The sequence below is a fragment of the Physeter macrocephalus genome, chromosome 18 (genome assembly GCF_002837175.3).
Source record: "Physeter macrocephalus isolate SW-GA chromosome 18, ASM283717v5, whole genome shotgun sequence".
In the NCBI taxonomy this organism is placed as follows: domain Eukaryota; kingdom Metazoa; phylum Chordata; class Mammalia; order Artiodactyla; family Physeteridae; genus Physeter; species Physeter macrocephalus.
Genome location: NC_041231.1, coordinates 2,194,722 through 2,216,175, shown reverse-complemented (window position 1 = coordinate 2,216,175; position 21,454 = coordinate 2,194,722). Strand labels below are relative to the sequence as shown.

The 21,454-nt window shown below is 59.8% G+C and overlaps 1 protein-coding gene across 1 annotated transcript in view; it reads right to left on the bottom strand.

Annotated features, from left to right (window-relative positions):
- OSBPL5 (oxysterol binding protein like 5) overlaps positions 1 to 19,843 on the bottom strand; it is a 74,086-nt gene extending 54,243 nt beyond the window's left edge. The window contains 1 exon segment of the mRNA XM_055079524.1: positions 19,670 to 19,843. The gene's annotated coding sequence lies outside the window, so the exon portion shown is untranslated.
- Between the last annotated feature and the right edge of the window lie 1,611 nt (positions 19,844 to 21,454).

Below are 21,454 nucleotides of genomic sequence, written 5' to 3'. Positions count from 1 at the left end.
GTGCCCTGGCCAGGCGCCAGGCAGCTTGGGGTACCGCCAGCCTGGTCACTGGGCCCTGCCGAGTGTGCCCTAAGTGCCAGGTGCTGGCACACAGCTGTGCGAGGTCCTTGTCTCCCTTTTCCACCCTGAGTGCTCACCCCCCGCGCCCCTACACGATGACGTAGGCCTCTGCACCCGGTCGGCTGCCGTTTCCCCCGCTGCTGTCGCCCCAGCCTCCTGAGTGGTCCCTGCTGCCCGGGGTGCCAGCGCCCCAGGTCTGGGCAGAAAGGGCTGCAGGACCAGGGAGAGGCGTGCCCAGGGCAGCTCCTACCGCAGCCAGGCAGCCAGGAGTTGCCCTCAGAAACCAGAGTCCCAGGGCCCCAGGGAAGGAGCTGGCACTTTTTTTGCCTTCTAAGAGGCTCTTTTGAAAGAGTGTTTTTCGGTTCCCAGGTAAACACAGGTGCCACAAGCACAGCCGCTCTGCCCGGGTTCACTGCCCAGGGCCTGGGACCCGCTGAGAGCCTCGCAGGAGGGGAGGAACCAGGGGCCCTTTGAGCGCAAAGCAAGGACCCGGCCCGGGGGTGGGCATGCCCGGTGCACCCAGGCCTGGCCAACCGCTTTAGCAGGACACAGGGAATTGTGGGCCGGGCGGGGTCCATGTCTCAGGGGCAGGTCAGCGGCCAGGAGGCCAAGGACCACGATGTCCCACCTCCAGATGCCGGGGCCAGCGACCTGTGCCCCGCGGGTGTGGGTGCTGTGAGAGCTCACTGGACAAACGCTGGTCCAGGGGGAGCAGGACACATCCCATCCCTTGGCGGGGAGGTCTCCCCAGCAGTCACACCCAGCTCAGCCAGGCACCCGAGCGGTCCTTGCCTCTCCGGGGGCCCAAACGACCTCATCTGTATAATAAGGCAGCCCCCTGAGCCCGCATCCAGGATCGCTGGGAGGACAATGTGGCCACATCCGTGATGTCCCCCCTGTCTCCAGAGTGCCATCCCCTCTCCTTCCCGCCGTTTGGTCGGTCAGAGCCCAGCTCTTAACCACCACGTCTCCAGGAGTCTCAGCAAGCTCCTGGCCACTGCCCACTGCGGCCACCCACTCCTGGGGACGGCGGGTGGGATGAGGCCCCCCCCAAAAGGTGTGTCGACATCCCAGCCCCTGGGACCTGTGAAGGTGACCTTCTTTGGAAATAGGGTCTCTGCAGATGTGACCTAGTGAAGATCAGGCTGCACTGGAGCCGGTGGGCCCTGGTCCAATGACCGTGTCCTTATAAGAGGAGAACAGGACACAAGAGACACAGGAGGAGGCCAGGTGACCACAGAGGCAGAGGCTGGAGGGAGGCGCCCACAAGTCCGGGGATGCCCGGGTTCCCCAGAAGCTGGGAGAGGCAGGAAGTTTCCCCCGCCAGAGTCTTCAGAAGGAGCGGGCCCTGCCCACACCTTGATTTCAGAATCTGGCTTCCAGAACCGGGAGAGAACAAGTTTCTGTTGTTTTAAAGCCGCCCCGCGTGCGGGACCTTCACGCGGCGACGAAGATCCTGCGTGCCGCAACTAGAGACCCGACGCCGCCAGGTAAATAAATAAATATTTTTTAAAAAGCTGCCCCACGAGTGGTCCTTTGTTACAGCTGCCCCGGACACTCACACTAGGGGTTCAAGACTGGCCTGAACCAAAGGTGAGTGTGGACATGGCGAGGGCGCCACTGAGGGACCCTGTGCCCCTGGGCACTGCTGAAACTGCAGGAGAGGGACTGCTCCATGCAGCAGACTGTGCAGACCTCGAGTGAAGCTGACCTGGGCGCCTCTTCCCTGTTCCCCATCCGGGGCACGTCCACACCAGCCCCTGCCTCGTCCGTCTCCCGCGAGAAGCGAGGCTGACGGAGGAGCGCACCATCCCGGCACGAACCCAACAGAGGAAGCCGGTGTTCCCTGGAGAAGGGCCCACGGCTCAGCAGATGCCAGCCCGTCCCTGGGGAGGGGTCTCCAGGCAACGCGGCGACACTGCGCCGGGCACCCTGGCGGCCCCGTCGCTGAGGCCACCTCCCAGTCTCCGAGCGGCAGGGTCTCCGTCCCACCCTGTCCACTCCGAGGAAAAAGCCAGCTCTCCAAGCCCCTCGAATTGGCCACTGAAGCCCCCCTCTGCGTCCTGAGCCAGACCTGAAATAAGCAGGTCACACGTTTCTAAAACGTGGGCAGACACCGGACGCAGCCAGGTGATGCAGGGGTGCCTTAGCCATCACTGGTCTCAGTGGGAAAGCGTCTCTTTTTCCACTTCTCTTTCCAGCCTCCTGATGGCGTCAAGGGAGAGAAGTCTGGGTCTTTACTGCAGCTCCATCATCGCGAATCTCTCTACTTAACGGAAGCAGGGCAGCCTCGGGCACAAAGCTACTGCAGACAAAACGAGGAGAGCGACCGATGGTACAATTTGGTGTTTCGCGCTTGCTTGTGCACTTTTATATTGCCTGCTATTTATTACATGTGAGGAAGACTTTCTAACTGCAGCAACATTTTAAAGCTTCTCTTAGATACACATTTATTTAAGTAAAAATAAGTGGGTGGACTTAACCATGTTCTAAAATAACAGTATAGGTGGTTTTGGACCACAGAGGTGGAACTCGGGAAGCCGTTCCAGAAATGCTGGAAGCTGCTCCGAGTGGGCCCATCCTGGTCAGGAGGCCCCTGTGGTCCCTTCACCCGGAGCAGGGACCTGGCCTGGGTTGTCACGGGTCCCGTTGCCAGGGTTCCACCCTGAGCAGCTTCTTTTATAAGCTTCATTCATTATCAAATAAAATGTAAATACAGAAAACCGCACACACGTTCGGCTTCTTGGGCTTCTCTAGACAAACACTCTGCAACCGTCACCCAGGTCCGAAGTCAGCCCCGCCCAGTCACCCCGGGAGCCCATCCAGCACGAGTCCCGGCCACCGCCCCGCCGCCGGTCCTCCCAGACCCTCACCTTCATCTTTACGACTTCATCATCCAGGGTGCGTCCCGAGGGTCCAGCTGTGAGTCGCCCTTCTAAGTCCCTTGATCTGCGGTTCCCCTCATTCCTTTCCTTTGCCTTTCAATTGATCTGGGGCAGCCGGCGTCCGACCCGCAAGGGGCTTCTGGACTCACCAACTGGCGGAGCAGGCAAAGGCACGGACCGTCTCTGAGCCCTGGTTTCACACCCGAAGACGGCACTGCCAGGCACCTCACAGCTGGTCCTGAGTTTGAACAGAGGGGGTGCCTGTACTATACCCCGAAGTTCTGGGTTCCAGTGGGCACTTGATACCCATCGGTTATTGCTAACAGCCCGGAGGGGCCCTGCTGGGTTTTGAACGAGATGCAGAACACAGACAAAAGCAAGCCCCTCGGCAGCAGTGAAGGGAAGCATCACAGAACAGCTCGGCTACAGCTTTGCTCACGACCCCCTGACACCTGTCGGCCCGCCTTCAGCCCCTACTCGCTCTTGGTTTGCACACATTTCTAACAGTCTTCTCATCTAGTCCATCCTAGATAAGGGTGGACTAGAAGCAGAAACAAAGTTTTTTTTTTTAAGAAAGGAAATAACTGACAACCCCTCCAACAAGAGGTTTAAGGAAAGTGTTCCGGGGCCTTTTAGCATGGGGACAAACAGCCCTGCATGAGGCAGCATCCCTCCAGGGCTTCGGTGTCACAGCAGCGTCATCAGGTGAGCTGGCTCCAATCCCGGCCTGTCATGTGCCACGGTGAGGGCGGGGGGTGACTTTGGCAGGCTTCCTCACCTCTCTGAGCCTCTGCGTTCCCACCTGTGAACGCACCTGGGGGTGCTAACAGAACTTACCACATACGGTGGTTTGTTGTTTTTTTTATTTTTTTTATTTTTTGCGGTACGCGGGCCTCTCACCGTTGTGGCCTCTCCCGTTGCGGAGCACAGGCCCCGGACGCGCAGGCTCGGCGGCCACGGCTCACGGGCCCAGCCGCTCCGCGGCACGCGGGATCTTCCCGGGCCGGGGCGCGAACCCGCGTCCCCTGCATCGGCAGGCGGACTCTCAACCGCTGCGCCACCAGGGAAGCCCCATACGGTGGTTTTAAAGATTAAAGGAGCTAGATCATTTCAAGAGCCTTCAACAAAACGTTAAGCATTATAAAAAATTAATCGTTGTGATGACCCAAGTCACCAGGAAAAGGGTTAAATTATTTCTCATTTATACCGTAAGCCTGCAAGGCATCATGTGGGAAAAGCAAAGATTTCCCCTGAACACGATAAGGTTTTTAAAGGTCAGGTGCTGAGCCGGGTAAGCTGCCCTGGTCAGGGAGAGGACCCCATGGCCTGAAGGAGCGGGTGTCTGGGGTCCATGGGTTCCACGGGGCTACCCAGCGGGCCAACTGGGGCCCGGCCAGAGGCGGGATGCTCCAGCCTTGGCCGGGGGGTGATGAATGGTCACGTCGGAGAGAACAGGCTTGCTGGAGATAAACAGCATGTTCCTTGTGCTTTCGAGATTTAAAAATAAACTGAAAAGCAGACACAGTTTAAAAATAATGAACAGGCAGGAGGGGAGTCATTTGCCTGGGTGTCTTCCACCCATTATTTGTTAAACCGCAGTTTAACAACTGACCGCCAGCCCAGCCTGCAGCTCCGGTGGACGGGGTCGGGGGGCACGAGCTGGCGGGGCGCTCAGCGGGGCTGGTGGTGGCCGCACGTGGGGGAAGCCCCTCAGGGACCCACTTGGCGCGGAAGAAGTCTTTTTTCCCTTTTCTGCATCTGCTGTAGGAAGCCCATAAGCTCAGGCCTAGTAGTTCTCATCTAGTCCATCCTAGATAAGGGTGGACTAGAAGCAGAAACAAAGTTTTTTTTTTTAAGAAAGGAAATAACTGACAACCCCTCCAACAAGAGGTTTAAGGAAAGGTGTCCGGGGCCTTTTAGCATGGGGACAAACAGCCCTGCATGAGGCAGCATCCCTCCAGGGCTTCGGTGTCACAGCAGCGTCATCAGGTGAGCTGGCTCCAATCCCGGCCTGTCATGTGCCACGGTGAGGGCGGGGGGTGACTTTGGCAGGCTTCCTCACCTCTCTGAGCCTCTGCGTTCCCACCTGTGAACGCACCTGGGGGTGCTAACAGAACTTACCACATACGGTGGTTTGTTGTTTTTTTTATTTTTTTTATTTTTTGCGGTACGCGGGCCTCTCACCGTTGTGGCCTCTCCCGTTGCGGAGCACAGGCCCCGGACGCGCAGGCTCGGCGGCCACGGCTCACGGGCCCAGCCGCTCCGCGGCACGCGGGATCTTCCCGGACCGGGGCGCGAACCCGCGTCCCCTGCATCGGCAGGCGGACTCTCAACCGCTGCGCCACCAGGGAAGCCCCATACGGTGGTTTTAAAGATTAAAGGAGCTAGATCATTTAAAGAGCCTTCAACAAAACGTTAAGCATTATAAAAAATTAATCGTTGTGATGACCCAAGTCACCAGGAAAAGGGTTAAATTATTTCTCATTTATACCGTAAGCCTGCAAGGCATCATGTGGGAAAAGCAAAGATTTCCCCTGAACACGATAAGGTTTTTAAAGGTCAGGTGCTGAGCCGGGTAAGCTGCCCTGGTCAGGGAGAGGACCCCATGGCCTGAAGGAGCGGGTGTCTGGGGTCCATGGGTTCCACGGGGCTACCCAGCGGGCCAACTGGGGCCCGGCCAGAGGCGGGATGCTCCAGCCTTGGCCGGGGGGTGATGAATGGTCACGTCGGAGAGAACAGGCTTGCTGGAGATAAACAGCATGTTCCTTGTGCTTTCGAGATTTAAAAATAAACTGAAAAGCAGACACAGTTTAAAAATAATGAACAGGCAGGAGGGGAGTCATTTGCCTGGGTGTCTTCCACCCATTATTTGTTAAACCGCAGTTTAACAACTGACCGCCAGCCCAGCCTGCAGCTCCGGTGGACGGGGTCGGGGGGCACGAGCTGGCGGGGCGCTCAGCGGGGCTGGTGGTGGCCGCACGTGGGGGAAGCCCCTCAGGGACCCACTTGGCGCGGAAGAAGTCTTTTTTCCCTTTTCTGCATCTGCTGTAGGAAGCCCATAAGCTCAGGCCTAGTAGGTACCCCTGGGACCACCTCCTGAAAGAGCATCTGCTACCAACAGCTGAGTACCTGCTCCTCCTCCTGAGTTCTGGGTGGAGGTCTCCACGGGCCCAACGCCGCGCCCAGCGGGCACCCATCAGATCTGGTAACAGGGAGGGGCAGGGGACCCCTGGGAAGGACCCCCGCCAGCACTGTAGAGAACAGGGCAGGAGGGCACCCTCGGCCAGCTCTCAGGACTCTGCACACAGCTGCTGGCACAGGAAGGTCTGCGTGTGTTAGAATGAATGGCCCACTGCTGCAGCGTCCCCTTGTCCACACAGCCTGAAGGAAAGGCCACATTTGGTTTCCCAAGGCCCACTGCAGAGGGTGTCTGCTGAACTGGACAGCGGGCAATGGTGATGGGGAAGCTGATCCGGGCCTGGGATGCCGTGGCCGGGAGAGGATGGCCTGGCAGGTGGGAAGGCCAGAGGGCAGCAGGACCTGATGGCCACAGGCGTGCTGACCCTACAAACGCCCACGACTCGCCTGACTGGACTTCCTGCCCACGGGTGGAGCTCAGACCCAGGGAAGCGCAGCTGGGTCTGTGCGTGTGAATCTCGTACCGTGTGCCGGGGGCCTCTGGCTCCATCCCAGGTGCACGTGCTGAAAATGCTGGCCAAGGGCGCCCGGGCAGATATAAAACAGTGGAGATCCAAGGGAGTGAAATCTGAAAACATTGCTGCACATTTATGGGTGTTAAAGGCTCCGACGGCCTCAAAATCCTACTCCCTGCAAACATGTGGGCCTCACAGGAAATAAAAATAGAACCGCAGCCCAGGAATCTGTTGATGAGCCCTCCCACTGTGCTGGGCGCCCAAGGTTATGGCCACCCCATTACCCACTGTCAGGGCTGAATTGTGTCCCCCAAATTCATTTGCTGGAGTCCTAACCCTCAGTCTCTCAGACGTGACTGTTTCTGGAGATGGGTCTTTTAAAGAGGTGATTAAGGTAAAACGAGGTCACTAGGGTGGGTCCTAATCCCACAGGACCGGGTTCCTTATAAGAAGAGGAGGTCAGGGGACTTCCCTGGTGGTGCAGCGGATAAGACTCCACGCTCCCAATGCAGGGGGCCCGGGTTCGATCCCTGGTCAGGGGACTAGATCCCACACGCATGCTGCAACTAAGAGTTCAAATGCTGCAACTAAGGAGCCCGCCTGCTGCAACTAAGGAGCCAGAGAGCCGCAACTAAGATCCGGCGCAACCAAACAAATAAACAAATAAATAAAAAGAGGAGATCAGGACACAGACACACACAGAAGGACAACGTCGTAAGGAAACAGGGAGGAGACGGCCATCTACACGCCGAGGAGAGAGGCCTCAGGAGGACCCAGCCCTGCCCACGCCTGGATCTGGGATTCCAGCCTCCAGGACCAGAGACAATGAATGTCTGTTGTTTAAGCCGCCCCGGCTGTGGTGTTTATTATAGCAGCCCTGGCTGACCTATACACACACACAAGCAGGCTTCGCCGAGATGGATGGGTCAGCACCCAGCACCCTTGGGTAAAGGGGCATCTCCCTGGCCATACCTGGGGGATGGAAGAGATGAAGCTTCTCCCCCAGGATGGATTCCGGGCAGAAGGGCCCAAATCCTGCCTGGGCCACTTTCCAGCTGGTGGCTGTGGACCAGAGTGTCCCCAAGCGCCCAAAGGGCTGGTGCACCAGCATCACCAATGGTCTCTGCACCCAGGCCCCAGGAGACCAGACAACCAGGCAGCAGCCCTCCCGCCAGCGATCTGCTTCTGCGTAACAGCCACGTGGAAATACCGTGGTCTGGGACTTGGCCGCCATCTGTGCCCCATTTCTGGCATGGGGGGGTGGGGCTGTGTTTCAGGCTGGGCACCTCTGTGCTCTAACCAGCTCCAGGCAGGACCTGCAGATCCTCAGCCAGACCCACCCTCCCCGGACCCTTGCCGTCTCAGGTTCAGCCTATTTTTTTTCCAGCTTAATTGAGGTATAATCAGCAAATAGAAACGGTAGAATGTTGAAAGTGTACATCACACTGATTTGATACACGTTCCACTGAGAAAGGATTCCTCCCACCTAGTTAATTAGCACATCTATCAGCTCACGTTATTTACTTTTTCTTGGTGAGAACATTTCAATTCTACTCTCCCAGTGAATTTCAATTACACAATAGAGTCATCAACTACAGGCATCATGTTACATATAGTTCTTGTTTTTAATGAACAGAACGTGCCGGTCGCTGAGCATCCCCTTGGGAGACCCCGGCAAACATCTTTGTTCCGAGTGCCCTTGGGAGTCGATGCTCAGCCTGCAGCCCGGGCAGAGGTGGGGAGAAAGACCTCGTCCAGTGGGATTCAAGAGGACTGACACAGCAGGCGGGTCCCCAAGGCCAGGAGAGTCGACGGACTGGCTAAGAAAGGTCTGCTCAACCCCAGACAGCACGGTGAGCCGAGGACGCCGCCCTACCGGGAGACGCAGCCCCTGCCCACCCACCTGGGCCAGGTCCTGGGAAGAGTGCTTGGTGCTTGGAGCTTTGTTACCTCTCGCTCCCCGGGTGCCCTCCTTCTCCATCTGCTCCAGGGGAAAGGCCGGCTCCCCCCCCATGTGTGCTGGGACATCAGTGGCAGCCGCTTGGCCACGCCCAGTGGGGCTGCTCACGTGCTCACCCTGGGACCCTGAGACGCCACCACAGGCCAGTATCCCAGAGAAGCACCCGTCTACGTGCCCCAGGAGAGCCAACGCAGGACATGCTCCAGGGATAAGACGCAAACAACCCAACGTCCTTCGACAGAAGAGTGGAAATAAGTCCTGACTTATACATAGAAAATAAGCATAGTGAACGAGGCATAGGCACTCATAACTGCATGGCTCAAAAGAAGTTGCAAAAGGCTGCATATACGGGTTTTTGCAACTTCTCCGTGACTCCGAAGTTATGGGAAACAAGCAGGGGCGTGAAGGGAGAGCGGCAGTCATGCGACATCTGTCAAGGAGCCAAAGGGTCCTGTACTTGTTTGTGGATTCATCCATATATAGCAAGAGCACAAAAACACGCTGGGATGTCAGCTTGGCAACCCCCGCGGGGAGGGCGGTCAGGGGCCTGTCCTGCGCTGGAACTTTGGGCTCCCAGCCTGAAGCAAGCAGAGCCAGAGGTCGGGACCTTGATGAGGCGGGATCGGTTTTATTCTTTTCTGTGGTTTCTATGTGTAAATCTTTCCCACTCATTAATCATTAATCAAAGCTTTAATCAGTGATAAGGAGATGGCTCCTCCCTGCTGGCAGAGCCTGGGCCAGATGAGGGCCGGTGGCTGCGGCTGCAGCATCTCTGGGGGCCGGCTCTGGGCTTCAAACATATCCTCCTCTTGCCTCCGAGGCCGGCGCTGCCACGCCCATTTCACAGGTGGGAAAACTGAGGCCTGGAGCTTAAGGGACTTGTCCCGGGCTCCCTGGCTAGCGACGTGTCCGAGCCGGGCGGACCCCCACTGAGCCCACGCTCTAACCACCAACGTCACTCGGCGTCCGTGTGGTCAGACGGGTGGCTCCAGAGCCCCCACGGCAGGTCAGGAGCATTTTTCCAGGGGCGCTGTTTACAGACTCGGGCATCTGGCTGAACGCGCTCCCGCGACCCGCCTGCCTCCGCCTAAAAAACGAAACACCCAAACCAACAAACAGAAGCAGCAGCTTACTGACTTGCCAGGAAAACAAGTGACATTTTCCCAGCAAGTGGAAGGAGGCGAGGGCTTGGCCTGGGGCTCCGGCTGGAGACCCAACCCCAGCCCGTGAGAAGAGGGCTGAGAGGACAAAGAAGTGGTGTGTCCACGACGGAATGCTACTCAGCCACAAGAAAAGACCAGATCCTGCCATTTGAGACGACACGGATGGACCTCCAGGGCACTACGCTAAGTGAAACAAGTCAGACGGGATAAAGACGAATACTGTAGGATCTCATCCCTGTGGAATCCAACAAACAAACAAAGCAACAAACAAAAATCCCAAAATGAACGAACAAAGCAAACCAAACCCAAACAAACAAGTAGATGCAGAGAACAGAGCAGTGGTTGGTAGGGGGGAGGGGCACGGGGGTGCAAAATGGGTACAAAGGGATCAACAGTATGGGGCCGGATGGAGACCATTTTTGGTGGCGAGCCTGTTGTAGTGTATTCAGAGCTCGAAATACAATGTACACGTTATATATACACATGAAACTTACATGCTGTTTTAAGCCAATGCTACCTCAATTTAAAAAAATCTTTGAAATATTAAATATAGTATTTTCTAGCAAAAAAAAAAAAGAGGGGCAGATAAGGGGTGAGGTGGACCCAGGCAGGGCCCACAAAGTGCTGGCCAGGGCTGCGCTGGCCAGGCACCTGGTGCTCCCCGCACGACAGCTCGGCGCCGACCCCAGAGTCAGTGCCCCAGACGGAGCCGAGGGAGAGCGTTCCAGGCAAGGGATCAGCATATGCTAAGGCACAGAGGTGTGGAGTCACATCAGAGCGCCGCCCGGCCACCTGGGAGAGCAGAGCAGAGGGCGGGGCCCTGCCCCAAGACTGAGAAACTCTCCCCTCTGATCCGGCGAAGGGAACCCGGCCCAGCCTGGCCAGCTCTGCGCAGCTGGAAGGCTCTCCTGCAGGACGGGCCCTGGCCGTTGCTGATGGCGGATGCCCACTGCCAGGGAGAGAAAGCTGCACGGCTGCATGCAGGGCACGGGGGTGGGGGGGTCCCAATGGCCAGGCCCAGCACTGAGACTGCCCCTCGGAGGGGAACGCCTCTACCCCCCTCCCTGGGAGCCTCCAGAGCCAGCCTGCTGACCAGCAAGGATGACCCACAGTGGCCACTGGAATGGATCAGCAACCGGGCCCTGTCCCCGGGTGGCCTCACCGTCAGGATCGCACAGTGGGGCTGACGTCTTACATTCTGAGTCAAGGTGTCATCTTCTTGCAAACCCAAACTAACCCAGCCTCGTGGGACCAAGGGCTGGGTCTCTTCCTGGCAGCCTCTGGGGTCCTACCCTTTGGGTTCTGCCTTTCCAGGGGTCCTGCCCTTCAGGGGCGGCTGCAGTCCAGAGGCAGCATGGAGGCCTCAGAGCAGGGGCCACCTGCGCTCTGTCGCAGGAGCCCAAAGCGGAAACAGTGTGGGTGGGCTGGAGTGGGCGAGGGCTCCTTCAAAGTGGGCTGCTCTCTCTCTGCTCCAGGAGAAGGGGGTGGAGGATGCCAGAAGTGGCACCAGGTTCTACAAAGGGCTCACGCCGGGTGGCCCATGTGGGCGGACTGCAGGGAGGCAGGGGTGAGGGACCAGCAGCAGGCAGCCGCTTTGGGGACAGGAAGTCATGTGTGGTGCCTGAGGGAGAGGGGGAGAGATTTCCAACCATCAGTCTTGTGGCTTTCACCCTTTTTTTTTTTTGGCCGTGCTGCATGGCTTGCAGGATCTTTGTTCCCCAAAAAGGGATTGAACTGTGGCCCCAGCAGTGAGAGCGTGGAGTCCTAACCATTGGACCGCCAGAGAATTCCTGTGGCTTTCACACTTTTAAAAATTGGTGGAAACTCTTTTCCGTATAAAACTTGCTGTGAGGCGTGGATGGAGCTAGAGACTGTCATACAGAGTGAAGTAAGTTAGAAAGAGAAAAATATCGTAAATAAACGCATATATGCGGAACCTAGAAAAATGGTACAGATGAACCGGTTTGCGGGGCAGAAATAGACACACAGATGTAGAGAACAAACGTATGGACACCAAGGGGGGAAAGTGGTGAGGTGGGTTGAATTGGGAGATCGGGATTGACGTGTATACACTGATGTGTATAAAATAGATAACTAATAAGAACCTGCTGTATAAAACATAAATAAAATAAAATTCAAAAAAAAAAAACACACCAAAAACTTGCTGTGTAGCTTCAGGCTGTAAAACAGCTGGAAGGGCAGGTGCTGGGGACCTGAGCCCTCCAGAGAACCTGGGCCTCGGGCAATGAGCTGGGCCTCTGGACGCCCCTTCCCTCCCGGCTCCTGCCCCATCACCACCTGTCTGGGGGGCACAGGAACGTGGAACACAGGATGTCAGGGATCGGGGAGCCTTACGGACGGGGAAACTGAGGCCCGGTGAGGACAGCATGGTGATCTTGCCATGTTCCGGGCTGCGGTCTCCTTGCCTCTCTAATGGGAGCTGAGTGAGCCCCTGGACCTCAGCCTCAGCTTTGTTTGGGGAGGGGAGACGAGAGGGCTCAGGTGAGAGTTATGCACTCACTCCGAAGCCAGAGAACAAAGCATCAGGACCGAGGCCCCAGGACCGAGGCCCCTTTCTGTGGGTCAGTTTTCGCCCCGGAGATGGGCACATGCTAAAGGTCAGCTGGGGGCTGGAGCTCTCAGGCCTGGGGGCGGGGTTCTCACTCCACCTGAGCTCATCTTTGGGCCTTAATGTGAAGCCCCAGCTCCCCCTCCCCTCCCCGGCACCCCCAGGCCCTACCGTGCGCCTGGCCTCGGGCCTACAAGGAGGTCTGGCTCCTAACCCACAAGGAGCTAAGCCAGAGTACCAACACGGGGCCGACGGTCACCCGTCTCGTGACTTCTCACGGGACTGCTGTGGGCCCGGATTACAGATAGGGAAACAGAGCTTTAGCGGGTAGAGAAACTGCTGGCCCCAGGACTTGGGGTTAAGAATCCCTGAGCCGCTTCCTTGGCCTGGCCTCCAAATCCACCGTGATGCCTGAGACCCTGGCCAGCCTCTGCGCCGTCCTCCAGCCTCAGGCCTGCACCAGGGGCCTGCTCAGTTCAGCCCAGGCCGGGCCGGCAGAGGGGCAGCGGGCATAGGGCTCCTTCAAAGTGGGCTGCTCTCTCTCTGCTCCAGGAGAAGGGGGTGGAGGAGGCCAGAAGTGGCACCAGGTTCTACAAAGGGCTCACGCCGGGTGGCCCATGTGGGCGGACTGCAGGGAGGCAGGGGTGAGGGACCAGCAGCAGGCAGCCGCTTTGGGGACAGGAAGTCATGTGTGGTGCCTGAGGGAGAGGGGGAGAGATTTCCAACCATCAGTCTTGTGGCTTTCACCCTTTTTTTTTTTTTTGGCCGTGCTGCATGGCTTGCAGGATCTTTGTTCCCCAAAAAGGGATTGAACTGTGGCCCCAGCAGTGAGAGCGTGGAGTCCTAACCATTGGACCGCCAGAGAATTCCTGTGGCTTTCACACTTTTAAAAATTGGTGGAAACTCTTTTCCGTATAAAACTTGCTGTGAGGCGTGGATGGAGCTAGAGACTGTCATACAGAGTGAAGTAAGTTAGAAAGAGAAAAATATCGTAAATAAACGCATATATGCGGAACCTAGAAAAATGGTACAGATGAACCGGTTTGCGGGGCAGAAATAGACACACAGATGTAGAGAACAAACGTATGGACACCAAGGGGGGAAAGTGGTGAGGTGGGTTGAATTGGGAGATCGGGATTGACGTGTATACACTGATGTGTATAAAATAGATAACTAATAAGAACCTGCTGTATAAAACATAAATAAAATAAAATTCAAAAAAAAAAAACACACCAAAAACTTGCTGTGTAGCTTCAGGCTGTAAAACAGCTGGAAGGGCAGGTGCTGGGGACCTGAGCCCTCCAGAGAACCTGGGCCTCGGGCAATGAGCTGGGCCTCTGGACGCCCCTTCCCTCCCGGCTCCTGCCCCATCACCACCTGTCTGGGGGGCACAGGAACGTGGAACACAGGATGTCAGGGATCGGGGAGCCTTACGGACGGGGAAACTGAGGCCCGGTGAGGACAGCATGGTGATCTTGCCATGTTCCGGGCTGCGGTCTCCTTGCCTCTCTAATGGGAGCTGAGTGAGCCCCTGGACCTCAGCCTCAGCTTTGTTTGGGGAGGGGAGACGAGAGGGCTCAGGTGAGAGTTATGCACTCACTCCGAAGCCAGAGAACAAAGCATCAGGACCGAGGCCCCAGGACCGCGGCCCCTTTCTGTGGGTCAGTTTTCGCCCCGGAGATGGGCACATGCTAAAGGTCAGCTGGGGGCTGGAGCTCTCAGGCCTGGGGGCGGGGTTCTCACTCCACCTGAGCTCATCTTTGGGCCTTAATGTGAAGCCCCAGCTCCCCCTCCCCTCCCCGGCACCCCCAGGCCCTACCGTGCGCCTGGCCTCGGGCCTACAAGGAGGTCTGGCTCCTAACCCACAAGGAGCTAAGCCAGAGTACCAACACGGGGCCGACGGTCACCCGTCTCGTGACTTCTCACGGGACTGCTGTGGGCCCGGATTACAGATAGGGAAACAGAGCTTTAGCGGGTAGAGAAACTGCTGGCCCCAGGACTTGGGGTTAAGAATCCCTGAGCCGCTTCCTTGGCCTGGCCTCCAAATCCACCGTGATGCCTGAGACCCTGGCCAGCCTCTGCGCCGTCCTCCAGCCTCAGGCCTGCACCAGGGGCCTGCTCAGTTCAGCCCAGGCCGGGCCGGCAGAGGGGCAGCGGGCATCCAGGCTCCCCTCGGGAACAGGGTTACGCAGGAGAGCCTGTCCTGTCGCTCTGGGCGGCTGAGTGCTGACCCAGAGAGGGCCTCGGTCAGGGCCACTGCAGAGGTGGATGCAGAGGCGTCCTGAAAGGGCAGGGGCTCCGTGCACGGCCACCCCTGACCACGTTCTCAGAGCCCTGCACCAGATGCCACACTGGCCTTTAGGTTCCAACTGGTAGGGGTGGGGTTCCTCCCATCCCCTGTCTCCTGGGGCTGGGGTGAGAAGCCCACAAGCCCGGGGCCCATGGGAGGACCTGTAAGGGCCCCCGACCCCTGGGTGTCACCCCAAGGGCGGCTGAGGACTGACCGTGAAGCCCGCCCCACCCCCGGTCCAGAGACCCTTCTTGTCTCTGAAAGCAGCAAAGGGATGAAAACACGTTCGGTAAACGTGTCGGTAAATAACAAAAAGCCTGTCCCTGGTCTCTCTGACCCAGAACGTTTGGTCCTCAAGTCTGCAGACCTCAGACACAGAGCGCACTCCCCCCGCCGGCCCCCCCCCGCTGGATTTGGGTGACTCCCGAGTGGCGTGGGTGGGGATGAGGTTCATCCTACAGGGCAGGCAGGGCAGTCGGCCTTCCTGTCCCAGCTGCTAACCCTCCGGCCCCTCCCTCTGGCCTCCTGGGGAAGCGGGAGAGGACAGAGCCACCCGGAGCCGCCCTAGCAGGAGCAGCGGCGCAGCCCCCGGTGACAGACTCCGGGGAGACCCCCAGCCCTTTAGTGGAATCTGCCGTATTCACCCCAATAGGCGGGCACCGAATCCCCCACCGCCCCATCCTCCCCACTCCTGCGCCTCCACGCAGGCCTGGCCCTTTAAGCCACCTCCCCTGCGCCGCATTCACCCCAATAGGCGGGCACATCAATACCACCGCGTGATCCCTCCCCTTGGCGGACTGCCTTTCCTCGAGTGGAAGCCACTGAAAACGGGTTCATGGTGGCTGTGGCCAAGCCAGCCACCGCCCCTGCCCCCTGTTGGCCGCGGATCGGGCGGCCTCCCTCCTTCCTGGTTCAGAAGCCTGGCCCGTCCCTGCTGGGCCGTTCCCCTCCCCCTGCTTTCCTGGGGATTTGCCTACTCCCGGTCTCCACCCCTCCTTGGCCTTGGACAAGAGAAAGTGACCCCCAGCTGGTCACAAGGGTCAGCAGCCTGTGGGATGGGGTGGCCCCAAATCCCCTCCTGATGTGCTCATTAAGCCTGGAAAATATCCCTCTCATTGGGATAGGGGCAGCACTGCTCCGTTGCGAGGCCTGGACACCCCCCTGCAGCCCTGCATCCCAGCCAGGGCCAGAGAGGGCCCAGACAGTCTAGGCCACCTCCATTCGCCCAGTGAACGTCAGGCGTTCCTCCCAGGGAAGCCACCCTGCACACGATACTTCTGATCCAGGGATGGCAGGACCCCTGGGAAGGCGGGCAAGCTGGGTCCATCTATCCTAGGACAGAGGGCACGGGCTGGTCAGGTGTCCTGCCTGTCAATGCTGGTGAGGTCCACAGACCCGAGGGAGATGCAGGATGGGGCATCCCCGGGCGAAGACAATCCTACAGCTTCACATGAGCATCCTCTGTGTGCCAGGCCCGGGGGACAGCGCCCCGAGCAGACATCCAGGCAATGAGTGAAGGATGACCCATGTGCCAACAGCGCCCGCCCGCTCGACTGAACAGATACAGGATGGAGATGGTTCCAGAAATGCATGGATCACGGTGCTAGGAAAATGAAACCCAGCACCTTCGAATGGAGGCTTCAGTCAGGAGCACAGGCCAGTCTGGAGAGAAGAGTGGGTGTGAGGTGGGCTTGGGAGTTTAGCAAAGTACTGGTCTGAGGTTTTCAACAAAGGCCCTGTGAGTCCCTTGGCGTGGGCCAACCAGGCTCATGTCCTGAGCGGTGGGGACGGTCTCTCACTGGCTGGATGACCCAGATAACCGTGGCAATTCTCTGATGGCCCCGCACCTGCCCAGGGGCCTGGCCCAGTGGTTCCGAGGCCCCTCCCCATGGTCCTCGAGCCTCCCTCTCTGAATCCCAAGGGTGTGTGATGCTGGCGCAGGGACTCCCTCCTTGGGTATTCCTGGGGCACTTCCAGGCAGCCCCACGTCTCGGTCCAGCAGCCTTTCTTAACCTTGACGGCTTACTCCCCAGCTACCTCGCTGGACAGAGAACTCTAAGCCAGAGGCCTCGTGTCCCAGGCACAGTCCCATCCAGGCCTGGCCTTCGATGGGGCAGGTCCTGACCACACAGCGGGTGCCCACTGCCCTCAGCACAGACGCCAATATATGCCAACTTCACACCCACGGGCACACAGGAGCCCTGGCCTGGAGCAACTCTGATGCTAAGAGGACACATAATCCAAAGTCCAAGTCCTTCAGCCTCAACCACCACGACCACCCCCTGGAGAAGCTTATCTGCTCGCACGGCTGGGGCCCTGGTGACGGTTACCAAGCCACCAAGGCCAGCCATAAACCCACAGAGAGCTCATCCCCCTTTGTAAGTTCTGTTTCCTCGACCTGCAGGCAGCTGGCAGTTCAGGGCCGTCAGGCGTCAAGCTCCAGATCCGCAATCCCATTGTCTGCTTGCACGCGTGTGGGGCAGGGCCCGGGGTGCCAGGAGGGTAGGCACTGAGTGTGTCTGTCTGGTCTGTCTTGCCAGCTGTGCGTAGAGACGGGGACAAAGCAGATGGGCCAGGCAAAGGCCCTCGAGTCCGGGCCTCGTCCTGGGGAGGAGGTTTGCCCCTCGCCATGGGGCAAATCCGGCACGGACGGCAATACTCTGTTCCTTGGTGCCAGCCGCGAGCGGCACGCCTGGTGACCATCGGGAGGGGCAGCACTGTCCTCTGTGCCTCCCGACCCCCGGCCCCCGACCCCCGACAGAGCCCACCTGGGCTTCCGCCTCCTGAGAGCCGCCAGGCGCCACCCGACCCGTGGACCCCACGGTGGGACCTGCACTTGACACCTCCCTTCAAGTCCAGACGACGGGGATCCTTTTGACATACACCGTGCACCCCTGAACAGCCCCCAGTCCTGGGGTTCAGGTCTCACCCATGCAACCGTGAGCTACACGGCTTCCCAGCTGTGGCCGCACACCTGTCCCCTGCAGGAACGCGAAGGGGCGCAAGCACGCTTCCGTCACCTCGGGTGAGTTCTCGTCCACCTGTGCACTGTGTGTGTGTGTGTGTGTGTGTGTGTGTGTGTGTGTGTGTGTGTGCACGCATGCTCGCCCACGCTGCCTTGAGCACAGAATCTGCAGACAGAAGGGGCGCAAGCACGCTTCCGTCACCTCGGGTGAGTTCTCGTCCACCTGTGCACTGTGTGTGTGTGTGTGTGTGTGTGTGTGTGTGTGTGTGTGTGCAGGCACGCGCGCCCACGCTGGCTTAAGCACAGAATCAGCAGAAAGTGCAAGTCCCCCAAACACAGCTGCCAAAAACACACCACAATCTTCAAACCACTGGCCTGTCACGCAGTCTTTCTTCCCACCCCCAAGTGCAGCCTGTCAGATGACTGTCACAGCTCAGGGAGCTTCCAGGAAGAAAGATTTCAGGAGAGAAACTGATCCCGGAACTTCTGAGCACAGTAGGGGAGGGGCTGCAGTCGGCATTCTGGAAAGAGCCGGGAGCAAACCTCTGGAGACTTAGCTGATCCCTGGCCCAACTCAGGCCAGCCTGACCCGAGGGCCCAGGAAGGAGGGGCTTCCATCTGGCGTCCAGGAAGCACCGCCCATGGGTCCGCATCTGCACAGCAGCCTCCCCAGGACGAGGCCCGGACTCGAGGGCCTTTGCCTGGCCCATCTGCTTTGTCACCGTCTCTAAACACAGCTGGCAAGACAGACCAGACAGACACACTCAGTGCCTACCCTCCTGGCACCCCGGGCCCTGCCCCACACGCGTGCAAGCAGACAATGGGACTGCGGATCTGGAGCTTGAAGCCTGACGCCCCTGGACTGCCAGCTGCCTGCAAAGCCCGTCAAGTTCAAGGAGCGGCAAGGCCTCACACAGCCAAGAAAGTGGGTAAAAGCCACCCGACAAACCACTCGGCCTGCCATTGTTGAGGGGAGGGTTTCTGCTGTCTGGGGCCCGGATCCACCTGGCGCACACATATCCAAGGGCGTACACGTCCAACCCAAAGGCTGTGCCCGCGGCCCAGGCTGTGACAGCTCGGGCCTGCCTCTGGACCTGGCCTGGGGGAACATCACAGGGGCCGGCCTGTGAAAGGTACCTTGAAGGCTCAGGCAGACGGGCAGACACACATATAAAAGATCTCTGGTGCAGACAGACCCCCAAATGGCAAAAGAGCAGAAATCCAACCAGCTGCTTGGGCTGGGCCTGGCTGAGACCAAGGACGAGCGGGGGCAGAGAAGCCCACCTCCCCATGGTGGGACCTATCCACACCCCCAGGAGCCATTCAGAATCCCAATTCCAGGGTCTTCCGACAGCACACAGCCCAGCTTGGGGCTTCCAAGTGGCAGTGGCTGGCCCCCAGGGCTGCTGACAGCCCCCTACCCCCACGTCCCACCCTCCCTCGACCCGCGGGAATCCTCAAGTGCACAGTACCCTCACGTAGACGCATGTCCCCTGAGCAATTTCCAAGCCTCCCTGTCTTAGGGGCTCAGCGGCCTAGAGATGGAGGGTCCGGGGGGTGGGTGACAGCAGAGGTCCTCCCCCTCAGCTCGCGCAGCCCCTCACTCTGTGGACACAGACCAAGCCCCAAGCTGCAAGGCCGGACGCTAATCCCAGACCCCATCCAGAGGCAGCAGGTCCCCTTCCCGCAGACCCTGCCCCTTCAAGACCCCCTGGGTCTGGGCTGAGCTGGGGACACAGACCCGGCTACTCCGCGCAGATGGACCCAGCCACCCTCCCTCCCCTCCCCGCTCCTTCAAGCCCCCAAACTGGGGAGCCCGGCTGCCCGCCGCCCGCCGCCCCCCACCCCGCACTCCGGCCCCCCCCGCGCTCCAACCCGCCCTCCCGTGTCTGGGATCGTAGCCGCGTCACCCCGGGCTCCCCGAGCGACGGGCCGGGTCGGGGCTCCCCAGCACCGGCCACTGTCGGGGTCGGCCGGGCTACGCCCCAGTCCCCGGGGTCTGCGGACTCGGGCGCGGGGCTCCCCCGGCCCCCTCGGCAGCCCCCCGGCGGCCCGCCGGACGCTCCGGCCCTCGCGGCCGCGGCCCCCTCCCCGCCCGCTCCTCGGCCCCCGCCGCGCTCCTACCGTGAGAAGCTGGGCGCGCTGGGCCGGGCCGGGCCGGGCCGGGCCGGGCGCGCGGGGGCTCAGCTGGCGGCGCGGCCCGGCTGCAGGAAATGCCGGAAGACTGATCCAACCGCGGGAGCAGAGGCAGGGAGGAGAGGAGGCGGGGAGGAGGGCCGAGGGCGCGGCGGCCGCAAAACCCGGGCGGGATCGCGGGCGGCGCGGGCGCGCCGGGACCCCAGGCCCCGCCCGGCGCGGCCTCGCCTCGCCGCCCTCTTCCGGGCGCCCTCGGCGGCTCCCGCGCCCCGCGGCGCGCCCGGGGACCGTCGTTCCTCCGGAAACGGGGCGAGCGAGCGGTGGTGAGGGGGGTCAGCCTCCATGGGTTAGGGGTGCGGGAGGGCACGTGATCACAGATCCTTGCAGGCCTCCAGCCCACCCTAGCCAGAGTGGGGGGGACCCCCTCTCTTTCCGAGCCCAAGAAACTGTCACCATTTCTCCCCCAGGCGGAAGCCACCAGAACACAAGAGGAAACCCAGAAACCCGAGCCCTTTGTCCTTGTCCCGCGTGTGGACCCCTGCCTCACACCCATGTTTCTAACTGCACCTCTTTCTGAGGATTATTTTTTTTGGCCAGGAGCCCACCTTCTTGTGGATTTCTTCCTGTGTGTCCCCTCACCCCTTCTGCCCCCGGGGACCTTTTTAGACCCCTGAAGCCTTCCTGTATAGATGAGACACTCTAATTCCGCTGAACAGCCACAGGTAGGAGCCGAGGAGGCTAGGGCTCTCTCCCAGCGCCCCCCCCCGCCCCCCACCTGTAGGCAGGTGCCCTGGAACTCGGTCTGCAGAGCCTGCGGGGGCTTCCTCCAGCCACTGTCCCCCAGGGGCAGACCAGCTGGAGCTGGGCCCACGCATTGCCGGGCATCCCAGACCAGGTAGTTTGCAGGGACTATTCCAAACGGAATCTGTCAGTTGCTCCCTTCCAAGGGACAGGACTGACCCTCAGCAGAACCCCAGCACCTTATGTTGGGTGGAGAGTACCTTAAGGGCAGCCCTTGAGACTGGTGGTCAGCGGGGTGCAGCTTGACCACCAGGTGAGGCATGGGGCCACCCAGGGAGGCCCCTTCCAGCCCCTCGAGCTGGAGCAGGCTCTCAGGGGAGCAGCTGCAGGAGGTCCTACCTTAGCTCTGCCCCAGCCAGCCGAGTGGTGGCCCCGGACCAGACTGCCCGCAGCCTTAGCATCGTGCCCACCCCGTTGGGCCAGGTGGTGGTTCCCCCAGGGCATCAAAGCACCCCGGGTGAAGGGGTGGGGTGTGCTGCCTCGGCGGCTCTGGGCTCACCCCCAGGACCGGTCCCACCCCACAGTCACCTTGCAAGGCCTTTGCACGCAGAACTGCTCAGACAAGATGCTCAGGGCCAGGGTGGGACCCCTCCGCCTCTTCAGGGGAGGGTCTGTGCAGCGCGGGGCCAACGAGACCTGCCTGGATGCTCTCTGAAGCCTCTGCATGGAGCTGGATGTGGCTGCTGGCAGTCTGGCCAATGGCTGGTTGTCAGGGCCAATCCACAGGGAATTTGAGGAAGAAAACATAGCCTCTGTCCCCTGGGGTGGCGGTTTCAGGGCCAAAGTAGGGAAAGTTTCCAGTCATTGTTGATGCTGGCTGTTTGAAGCGAGCTTGAGTTTATGAAATGACACTGCTGAGGTCAAATGGACACGTGGCCAAGTGCTGGGATGGGGCAGAAAAGGCACAGAGATGGGCAGAGCCGGGGGCTGTCGGTGATGGCTCTGGGGACACACCGGGCGGGCTTCACCGTC